Here is a 12,540-nt window from a genome sequence, read left to right as displayed (position 1 = left end):
GAAGATGGAGGAACATAAACAATAGTTGGCACCTAAGCTAGCACTTGAACCCGTTTCTAATTTTGTTGAACTTGAAGAGATTAATGAGGAGACTGAAGATGATAAGGAAGAAGAGACACCAATAAAAGAGAAAGAAAAAGAAAAAAAGTTGAAAAATGAAAAACAAAAAGAGAAAGTTGTTGATGATGAGATGAAGAAAGGCAAGAGTGAGGCAAACACTGACAAGAAGAAGGATACTACTCCAAATGAAGAAATAAAGTACTTTATCCTTTGGTACCTTCCAGGAAAGAGAAGGAAAGACATTTAACTAGATTTCTTGATATCTTCAAGAAACTAGAAATTACTTTACCCTTTGGAGAAGCACTTCAACAGATGCCACTCTATGAAATTTTTTTAAAAGATATGGTGACAAAGAAGAACCGGTACACCCACAGTGACAGAATTATGGTGGAAGGCAATTGTAGTGTTGTGATTCAATGCATTCTTCCACCTAAGCACAAAGATCCTGGAGTTGTCACGATACCGTGTTCCATTGGTGAGGTTGCTGTAGGAAAAGCTCTCATAGACTTGGGATCTAGTATCAACTTAATGCCTCTCTCTATGTGCCGGCGACTTGGAGAGATAGAGATAATACCTACATGCATGACCCTCCAGTTAGCTGATCGCTCCATCACAAGACCATATGGAGTGATTGAAGATGTTTTGGTGAAGGTGAAACACCTTATATTCCCAGCTGATTTTGTTGTGATAGACATAGAAGAGGATGCTGATATTCTTCTCATTCTTGGTCGCCCATTCATGTCTACTGCCAGTTGTGTAGTAGATATGGGTAAGAAGATGTTGCAAATGGGCATAGAAGATTAGAAAATCAGCTTTCATTTATTTCATGAAGATAAAGAATCACCTGATCGGAATGTCTGTTTTAAAGTTCATGTGATGGAGGAAAGAAGACTTGAGAAGAAGGTCCTTGAAGTGGGAACTGAAATTCTGATACTGGGGACAGATGTCGTACAGGATGTCACGACATCACGCTTCAGAACATGCAGATTATATTTGACTGTATGAGCAGATTAAACAAGTAGATAACACAAGAGAATTGTTAACCCAGTTCGGTGCAACGTCACCTACATCTGGGGGCTACCAAGCCAGGGAGGAAATCCACTAAAATAGTGTTAGTTCGAAGATCTAACAGCCACTGTTTACAACCTTCTCACCTAACCACTACCCGTGCAACCTCTACCTAAGAGCCACTCTTAGATATGAGAACCCCTCTCACTCCCTCTCAATCACTCTCCCGTGTTTACAATTAAATCAAATACACACCAGAGATTGCTCTCTGAACACTAGAGATCAACTCTACACACTCAGGTCCAACACTTGATGTTAGGGTAACATCAAGGTGGCTCACAAAACACTCAAGTCCCAAAACTCACAAAATAACTCTTCAATCCCGGACTTGGTACAAAACCCGTGCAGCCTTCATGTTTATATAGCAGTGTGCGTATCTGGGCTGCATCAACTTGTGCTGGATGAGATCTATCATTCTCCCGAAAAATCTGCACTTAAAGAACTAAAAGATACAGTTTGATCTTTTAGTTTTTATCTTTAATCTCTAATCCCTGAACGAACTATTCAAGTTTGTAATTCGAACTTTAATTATCTTTTAATTCGTTCCTAAAGATAGATCACCAAATATGTTGCTAACTGCACATTAATCTGTTAAAGATATAACAGATTTATGTGTCCAGTATTTTCGGGCAGGATGTCCTGGACATTGTATCCGACATCGTGGATCCTGCACAGTCTGTTAAAGATATAACAGATTTATGTGTCCAGTATTTTCGGGCAGGATGTCCTGGACATTGTATCTGACATCGTGGATCCTGCAGCTTCAATTCTTCATTTGACATTTTATCTTGCCTTGTGCATTGTGCAGTCCAATCTGATTCCTTGACATAACGTTGGACATCATGTGCAGCAACTCCAGCTTTCCTTCATTGTCTAAGTGCTTATGTTTTAACAAAATTTTAGCCAATCTTTTAAAGCTCAGTAGAGCTAAGCACTAACAATCTCCCCCTTTGGCAAATTTTGTCTAAAACATACTTAGACACTTCCTGAGCAGGTACGAGCAGTTATGCAAGTGGGATCAGCAACTTTCATTATCAGAGTAATCAAGCACAGCGGTATCTGTAGTGGCGACAGCAAAATTCTGCAAGTTGCAAGTCGTTTCCAGGATGTCAAGACATCTCACGTGACATCAGCTTTCTGCTCCCCCTGTCTCCATGCTCCTACTGCTGTGAAGCAGTTCACTGCAGCATCTTCTATCAGCTACTAGTCTTTTCCAGGATGTCAAGACATCTCATGTGACATCAGTGTTCTGCTCCCCCTTACTGCAGCATCTTCTATCAGCTTACATCAGTCATTATCAGCAACAGTCTCCCCCTCAAAACCATATACATACAACTCCCCCTCAAAATCATGAATCATGCATACATCGTATCCTACTTACTCAAAATCATAAATCATGCATAATACTATTACTCCCCCTTTTTAGACAGAATTTGACAAAAGTAGAATGCATGCAAATATTACAGACCAATAGTAATCAATTGTTCAAAGGGACATGCCCCTATAGCTAGTAAAAAAATAAAGGTCTGATGGTCATGGGGTGGCATCAGAATCATCATCATCTGATTCTGTATCCTCTGCTGCATCTTCTTCTTCCTCAGCGGCTTCTTCTTCTTCCTCAGCTGCTTCTTCTTCTTCCTCAGCTGCTTCACCATTATCAATGCCACTGTCTGAGAGTCTTTTGATCAGGCGTTCCAGCTCCAGTTTCTTCTCTGTGGTGGCTTTGATGGTTGCTTCCAGCACCTTGCATGTGTCCTTGAGTTCAGCAATCAAAGCATCCTTGGACACAGCACCTGAAGCAGCAGCTTTCCCTAATGTCGAGACAATGTCTGGGACATGTGTCCCCTCAAACAGTTTGTAATGCAGGGACAGAGCCGATTCTCTCTTCATCACAGAGTCAATGTTGTTTAAAATATTGGGATGTTGACTTAACATAATGCCACACAATACAGTTGGGAAGGCAATGGGTAATTTGACAGCAAAAGATTCTGAATGCTTAACAGTTTGGTCAAAAATATAGTTTCCAAAATTAAATTTGGACTTGGTTCCAACAGCATACAGAAATTTACCCAAACCTGTGGCAACAGTGGAAGTATGATTGGTGGGTACCCAGTTTGCAGCGCCAATCCTATGCAGGATTGCATACTTCACACTTAGCTTCCCTGCAGAAAGCTTCCCTTTCTTTGGCCAATGCTGGACTTGTTTGGCAGTGATTTCCTTGGCAATTCGATGCTCAGACACAGCAATATCCACCACTCCTTCAGTTGGTCTGCCCAGGTATTTGTTGATTACAGCAGGGGAGAATCTAACACATTTTCCTCTGACAAACACTTTCTGATAATCATCACTCTTTCTGTTTGTTATGTCAGAGGGAATGTTGACAATGAATTCCCTGACTAGACTTTCATAGCAATCTCCCAACTTGGTGACAGTTTTCAGCAGTCCAGCAGCCTTGATGAGGTCCATGATCTCCTTGCATTCCAAGGCATCTCTTCCCAGTTCTCTTTCAACAGCAAGTCTGCGTTGATATACAAATTTCCACCTTTCAACATTGCCAATGGAGTGGAATGAAATGTTGTCCAATGGTGCATCAGGGACATTTCCAGGCACCTTTTTCCATGATTTCTTGGCCCTCTTGATGTCGAGAACATCTAGTTCGACATCATCATCAGAATCAGATGAGGAAATTTCTTTCCTCTTCTTGGAAGGAATTGCAACTTTGCTCCATCTGGATGTGGTAGGAGTGATTGGTGTGCTCTTCTTCTGTGCCATAGTTTTGATTCGTCCAGACCTCGTAATGGGGGTTTTTCCCTTTCGGCTTTGTAATCTTGCTACAATGCCAGGTGCCAACTTGTTGGCAATGGGTTCCTCATCAGATTCTACTTCTTCTAGGTCAATGAGGTCACCTGGAGCAGGTTCTGGTGCCCTTGGTGCAGGGGTCTCCTCTGTGGCTTGATCATCTTCCTCTGTTGATTCCTCTTCACTGGGTGAAGGGAGGACTTCAGCATTTGGGGTGGAAGATGTTGGAACATCTTTATCAGCATCAGGGACAGAAACATTTGGGGTGGAAGATGTTGGGACATCTTTATCAGCTTCAGGGACAGAAACATTTGGGGTGGAAGATGTTGGGACATCTTTATCAGCTTCAGGGACAGAAGCATTTTTCAAAATGCTACTCACAATACTGCGGATCTTCTTATCCATCTCCGTGTCTACTTCCCTAGGACTTGTTGCAAGGCTAGGGTTTTCAGAAGTCTTCACTCCCTGTTGTCGTTTGGGAACCAGTTTCTCAGGGACAGGGGCTTGACCAGGAATCATTTGTATGGGTTGGATATGGAATTCAGGTTGTTCCTGGTTTGATGGTGCTTTGGTGGATGATGGAGATGATGACACAGAGGGTGAACCAGGAGATGAAGTTTCTTTTGGTGAGGTAGCCATGGAGAAGCAAAGCCTTTGGAATGGTTTCGTAAATCTCTGAGAGCTGTTGGGGAATGCTGAAAACGAGATTACCACTAAAATATGAGTTTGAATGAGGAATGTAGAGAGACGTGTGAAGCAACGGTCGAATTTGTTTTGGCCCAGTAGAGAACGCGCTATTAACGTTTGAGCACGTTCAGATAACAGTAATTGCTATAAATCCTCTAGCAGACAAATGCCCAGCTTGCCCCTCAGTTTTTCAAACTGATTTGCATCCAATGCCTTTGTGAAAATATCTGCTATTTGTTCCTCAGTGTCAACATGCTCCAGTGTGATAACTTTATCATCAACAAGATCTCTGATATAGTGATGTCTAATGTCAATGTGCTTGGTTCTGCTGTGTTGAACAGGATTTTTAGAAATATTAATAGCACTCAAGTTGTCACAGTACAATGTCATGACATCTTGTTCGACATTGTACTCCTTGAGCATCTGCTTCATCCAAACTAGTTGTGAACAGCTGCTTCCTGCTGCAATATACTCTGCTTCTGCAGTAGATAGGGACACACAGTTCTGCTTCTTGCTGAACCATGAAATAAGATTGTTGCCCAAATAGAAGCATCCACCAGAAGTGCTTTTTCTGTCATCTGCACTTCCAGCCCAATCAGCATCACAATACCCAACCAGCATTGAATCTGAACAATGACAGTACATAATCCCATAGTCACTGGTGCCATTTACATATTTCAGAATTCTCTTTACTTGATTCAAGTGACTTATCTTAGGATTGGCTTGATATCTTGCACAAACACCTACTGCATAGGTGATGTCAGGTCTGCTTGCTGTTAAATATAGTAAGCTCCCAATCATGCTTCTGTACAGACTTTGATCAACACTGGTGCCAGCTTCATCCTTTGATAGCTTCAAGTGAGTAGGTGCAGGTGTTCTTTTATGGCTGGCATTTTCCATTCCAAACTTCTTGACAATGTTCTTTGCATACTTGCTTTGTGAGAGGAATATGGTGTCTTCCATCTGCTTCACTTGGAGTCCCAGAAAATAAGTCAGCTCTCCAACAAGACTCATCTCAAATTCAGATTGCATCTGTTGGACAAAATGTCGAAGCATCTCATTCGACATCCCTCCAAACACAATGTCATCAACATATATCTGTGCTATCATCAAGTTTTCAGCATCTTGTTTGACAAAGAGAGTCTTGTCAATTCCTCCCTTCCTATATCCTTGCTGAGTAAGGAACTCTGTTAGCCTTTCATACCAAGCTCTTGGAGCTTGCTTCAATCCATAGAGAGCCTTCTTGAGCCTGTATACATGATCTGGATGAGTTGGATCTACAAATCCCTTTGGCTGCTCCACATAGGCTTCTTCATTCAGGTATCCATTCAGAAACGCGCTCTTCACATCCATCTGGTACAGCTTGAATTTGAGGATGCATGCTACACCAAGTAACAATCTGATGGATTCAAGTCTAGCAACAGGAGCGAAAGTTTCATCAAAGTCTACACCTTCAATCTGAGTGTAGCCTTGAGCAACAAGTCTGGCCTTGTTTCTGGTTATAACACCTTCTTCATTGGTTTTGTTCTTGAAGATCCACTTGGTGCCAATCACATTAGTTCCCTCGGGTCTAGGAACTAGCTCCCAAACTTCATTCCTTTTGAATTGCTCCAATTCTTCTTGCATAGCATTGATCCAGAACTCATCAGTCAGTGCCTCTTTCACATTCTTGGGCTCGATTTTGGAGACAAAACATGAATTAGAGACAATCTCAATCTCCCTTGATCTTGTAGTGACCCCTCTGTTTGGATCTCCTATAATCAGCTCCTTGGGGTGCATCTTCTGGATTCTAATGGAGGGTCTCTTGTCAAGTTGATTGATGTTTGATTCATCTGTAGCAGAATCAGAGTTTTCTGCATTTTCTGCACTTTTAGCTTTATCTGCTACATCGTCTCCCGATGTTCTGACATCTTCTTCGACATCCTTCTTTCTTGCTGGAGTTAGATCATCAACAACCACATTGATGGATTCCATCACAGTTCTGGTTCTGGAATTGAATACTCTATATGCTCTGCTGTTTGTAGAGTATCCCAGGAATATCCCTGCATCACTCTTGGGATCCATCTTTCTCCTTTGCTCTCTATCTGCTAAAATGTAACATGGACTTCCAAAGATGTGGAAGTGCTTGACAGTTGGCTTCCTCCCTTTCCAGATTTCATACAGTGTGGTTGGAGTCCCTCTTCTAAGTGTGACTCTGTTGTGGATGTAGCATGCTGTGTTCATGGCTTCAGCCCAGAGATTATAGGGAAGTTCTTTGGCATGAAGCATGACCCTAGCAGCTTCTTGCAAAGTCCTGTTTTTCCTTTCAACTATGCCATTTTGTTGAGGTGTAATGGCTGCAGAGAACTCATGAGTGATGCCTTCAGATGTGCAGAATTCAGTGAACCTGCTGTTTTCAAACTCTCTGCCATGGTCACTCCTGATTCTCTTGATGACACAGTCTTTTTCTCTTTGAAGTCTTAGACTCAACTCCTTGAATACTTCAAAGGTGTCTGATTTCTCTCTGATAAAGTTGACCCAGGTAAATCTGGAGAAATCATCCACAACAACATAGGCATACCTTTTTCCTCCAAGGCTTTCAACTTGCATAGGCCCCATCAAGTCCATGTGAAGTAGTTCCAGTACCCTGGAAGTGGTCTGATGTTGAAGCTTCTGGTGGGACATCTTGACTTGCTTTCCAATCTGACATTCACCACAGATTCTGCCTTCTTCTATTTTCAGATCGGGAATGCCTCTAACAGCACCTTTGTCAATGATTTTCTTCATGCCTCTTAAGTGCAGATGTCCAAATCTTTGATGCCATATTTTGACTTCATCTTCTTTGGAGGATAGACATGTGGAGGAGTAACTGGTTTCTTGAGGTGTCCATAGGTAACAGTTGTCCTTTGATCTGCTGCCCTTCATTAGAACTTCACTCTTCTCATTTGTCACCAAGCATTCTGACTTTGTGAAGTTTACATTGAATCCTTCATCACACAACTGACTGATGCTGATCAAGTTTGCAGTCAGTCCCTTCACCAGCAGTACTTTGTCCAGACTAGGAAGTCCATCATGGGCTAGCTTTCCCATTCCAGTGATCTTTCCTTTAGAGCCATCTCCAAATGTCACATAGCTAGTGGAGCAAGGTTCAATGTTCACCAGGAATTCTTTAACTCCTGTCATGTGTCTGGAACAGCCGCTATCTAGGTACCAATCTTCCTTAGCTGATGCTCTAAGTGAAGTATGAACAACAAGACTAACAGTCTTGTGTTTTGGAACCCACATCATCTTCCTTCCACTGCTGCTACTTTGAGTTCCATGATGTGGATGGCCATGTAAATGATAGCAAAAGGGCTTTATGTGACCATACTTGCCACAGTAGTGACACCTCCACTTCTTTCTTTTGCTCCTTTTCTGCTGCGTTCCATGATGTCGAGACCGATGTTGTGACATCGTGGCTCCAGTGCTGTTTTTGGCAGGAACAAATTCTGTCATGGTTATTCTGCCAGCAGATTTATGATTAAAACCAAGTCCTCTCTGGTTTCCAACATTCTTCCCAAGCTGTAGCACCTCATCAAGCAAATCTGAGCCTTTATTCAGCATCTTTATTGATTTTGTCATGTTTTCCAGTTTAGAGTTCAGAAAGCCAATTTCTCCTTTAAGTTCAGAGATTTCCTCTTCATGTGCCTTCTTCTCAGCCTCCAGATTTGCAATGACCTTCTTTAGTTGTGCTTCTTGCTGAAGAATCTTCTCACTTTTGATGCATAGTTCTCTATAGGATATAGCAAGCTCATCAAAAGTGATTTCACTATCTGTATCACTTGAATCTTCAGCAGATTCAAATCTCCCAGTGAGTGCATTCACATCTCTGTCAGAATCACTTTCTTGTTCACTCTCTGTATCATCAGACCGACATACAGAAAGTCCTTTCCTCTGCTTCTTGAGATGAGTGGGACATTCAGCTTTGATGTGTCCATAGCCTTCACACCCATGGCATTGAACTCCTTTGTTGTGACTGGGCTTTTCCTCTGACCTTTTCTGGTATTCACTACCTTTCCTGATGTCGAAAGGGATGTTCCGGACATGTGGTTTCTGCCTCCTGTCCATTCTGTTCAGCACTTTGTTGAACTGTTTTCCAAGGAGCACAACTGCTTTAGTCAGACCTTCATCAGTATCCAGGTCATACTCATCTTCTTCTTCTTCATCATTGGACACGAACGCCAGATTCTTGCTCTTCTTTTCAGTCCTATCCGAGAGTCCTAGCTCAAAGGTTTGAAGGGAACCAATGAGTTCATCTACTCTCATGTTGCAAATGTCTTGGGCCTCCTCTATTGCAGTGACTTTCATGTCAAATCTCTTAGGCAAGGATCTGAGGATCTTTCTCACCAGCTTTTCATCTGTCATCCTTTCTCCCAAGGCAGTGCAAGCATTGGCAATTTCAAGAATGTTCATGTGGAAGTCATGAATACATTCTTCCTCCTTCATCTTCAGATTCTCGAATTTTGTAGCCAATAGTTGCAATCTGGACATCTTCACTTTGGAGGTTCCTTCATGAGTGGTTTTCAGAATCTCCCATGCATCCTTGGCCACTGTGCATGTGTTGATCAGTCTGAAGATATTCTTGTCAACTCCATTGAATAGAGCATTCAAGGCTTTGGAGTTTCCAAGTGCCAATTCGTCTTCTTCTTTTGTCCAGTCTTCTTCTGGCTTCAATTCATTAGTGGGCTTTCCTTCTGTGTCCAGCATCTTGGGATGTTCCCAGCCTTTGATGACAGCTTTCCAGGTTCTGCTATCCAATGATTTGAGGAAGGCCACCATCCTTGCTTTCCAGTATTCATAGTTGGTTCCATCCAGAATTGGTGGTCTGTTCACTGGTCCTCCTTCTTTCTCCATGTTCATCAGAATTTATCTCCCTAGATCTCACTCAGTGATTTCGAGTGCCCGCTCTGATACCAATTGAAATTCTGATACTGGGGACAGATGTCGTACAGGATGTCACGACATCACGCTTCAGAACATGCAGATTATATTTGACTGTATGAGCAGATTAAACAAGTAGATAACACAAGAGAATTGTTAACCCAGTTCGGTGCAACGTCACCTACATCTGGGGGCTACCAAGCCAGGGAGGAAATCCACTAAAATAGTGTTAGTTCGAAGATCTAACAGCCACTGTTTACAACCTTCTCACCTAACCACTACCCGTGCAACCTCTACCTAAGAGCCACTCTTAGATATGAGAACCCCTCTCACTCCCTCTCAATCACTCTCCCGTGTTTACAATTAAATCAAATACACACCAGAGATTGCTCTCTGAACACTAGAGATCAACTCTACACACTCAGGTCCAACACTTGATGTTAGGGTGACATCAAGGTGGTTCACAAAACACTCAAGTCCCAAAACTCACAAAATAACTCTTCAATCCCGGACTTGGTACAAAACCCGTGCAGCCTTCATGTTTATATAGCAGTGTGCGTATCTGGGCTGCATCAACTTGTGCTGGATGAGATCTATCATTCTCCCGAAAAATCTGCACTTAAAGAACTAAAAGATACAGTTTGATCTTTTAGTTTTTATCTTTAATCTCTAATCCCTGAACGAACTATTCAAGTTTGTAATTCGAACTTTAATTATCTTTTAATTCGTTCCTAAAGATAGATCACCAAATCTGTTGCTAACTGCACATTAATCTGTTAAAGATATAACAGATTTATGTGTCCAGTATTTTCGGGCAGGATGTCCTGGACATTGTATCCGACATCGTGGATCCTGCACAGTCTGTTAAAGATATAACAGATTTATGTGTCCAGTATTTTCGGGCAGGATGTCCTGGACATTGTATCCGACATCGTGGATCCTGCAGCTTCAATTCTTCATTTGACATTTTATCTTGCCTTGTGCATTGTGCAGTCCAATCTGATTCCTTGACATAACGTTGGACATCATGTGCAGCAACTCCAGCTTTCCTTCATTGTCTAAGTGCTTATGTTTTAACAAAATTTTAGCCAATCTTTTAAAGCTCAGTAGAGCTAAGCACTAACAGGAACATTATTGGATCCTGGATAACAGGATGATGCGCAAGCTAATGACGTTAAAGAAGTGCTTACAGGGAGGCAACACAGTTTTTCTTCCCCTTCTCTATCTTCATTTTTTTTTTATTTCTTGCATGTAGTTAGGACTTCTTGCTTGTGAATGTGATTGATTTCAGCTTGTTTAGTAATGAACAAAAAGGGTTATTAAAATTATGTGTGAAGAGATAAGCAGAAAATAACTTTAGAAAAATTTTCAAATTGCTTATCTGCTAAGCGCAAACCTTGCGCTAAGCGCCATCTCTTCATGCGCTAAGCCGAGTGTCATACCCTAATTTCGTCCGGGGACCATTGTTTGTCGGCATTCGACCTTTGTTTGACCACCTCAAAATGTTTAACACCCATCGTTGTGGAATCAATAAAGTTCTGAGATGTTTCGAGAAGAAACCGGTCAAAAACACGAAAACGAGAGTGTATTTAGCAAAGTGGGGTGTGTGTAAATAAACTGTTACACTCTAATTTAATCCGAGGACCATTGTTGATTGCTTCGGAAGGCTTAACACTCATCATGGTGGAATCCGAACAGTTTCATGAGATTTCAAAAAGAAAACGACCAAAAACACAAAAATGGGGGGTGAACTTATCAAGATAGGGGTGTAAATAGCAATTCAAATCTAAGCCCTTCCGGAACATTTTGGAAGTTGGGTTGCTTAAGGAGGAAGCAACTGGGCGACAAGCTCCTCCATGTTGTTGAAAAATGGTTTCCAAGGCTTCCGTAATGCTTCCGTAAAATTTCTGAAAACCTTGGGTAAGCATATTTCCATTAACATTGGTTAAAGGGAAGAGAAAAAAAGATGAAAATCAAATCTGAAACACTTCCGTAAGGCTTTCGTAACTTTTCCGTAAAGTACGAAAAGGGGGGTGAACTTAGTAATTGGGGTGCGTTTAGAAATCTTTCTCAAGAAGCCTCTGGGCGGCAAGAACCTCCCTTTTTCCCTATAAATAGGGGATGGGGGGTGGGGCTGCTTCAAAATATTCTGGACCCCTTGGCTATGCATTTCTGCTGTTTTGGGTGAAAAAAATGTGTTTTCGTGAAGAAAATCCAAGCCGAGGTGCTTCCATAACGCTTCCGTAAGCGATTCTGTGGAAATTCTTCATCGTTCTTCACCTTTCTTCGTTCGTTCTTCAGTCTTCAACCGGTAAGTTCTCGAAATCAAATCTTTCAATTCATTCTATGCACCCTTAGTGGTCCCTACTTGTTTTGTGTACTTTCACTTTAATTTCGCTTACTTCCAGTTTTTTTTTCTTCCATTTTAACGAGCTTTTAACCGTTTATTTAACCCATTTTCTCACCTAATAAATTATAAAATGAATTTCAACCGATCATTTGTGTTGTAATCTCATTTAATCCCCGTTAAAATAAAATCTAACCGATCGTTCACACTGTAACCACGGTTAAACCAAAAAAGACAAAATAATAATAAAATAATCAAAATATCTTCGAATAAAAAAAAATCAATCGAACATTTTTCTTTGGAAGTTTCCTTGAATGAATTGACTAAATAACCAAAGTGAAACTAAAGCTAAAATCAACTCACAAATCAAGCTTTGTCCGCAAAAATCCCTAAAAACCGTTTTAAGGTCCAATACCTTAAACGATCCTCTTTGCTTTTATCGGTTAACATGGACCATTCAACAGCATAAAATCAACATGTAACTTTACCGCTTTTGCAAGAACTACATAGGTCTGATTTCCTCATCGCAATTGAGGATACATAGGAGCAAAAGCCCCGCTTTTGTCGACCACCCTAAGAGATCGTTAATGGTCCAACGCCTTAATGTTTCTCTCCTTTCAAAAACAAAGAGATCGTTAACGGTCCAACACCTTAACGTTTCTCTCCTTTCAAAAGAATCA

The sequence above is a fragment of the Glycine soja genome, chromosome 2, assembly GCF_004193775.1.
Source record: "Glycine soja cultivar W05 chromosome 2, ASM419377v2, whole genome shotgun sequence".
Classification (NCBI taxonomy): Eukaryota; Viridiplantae; Streptophyta; class Magnoliopsida; order Fabales; family Fabaceae; genus Glycine; species Glycine soja.
Note: the sequence above shows the minus strand (reverse complement) of the source record.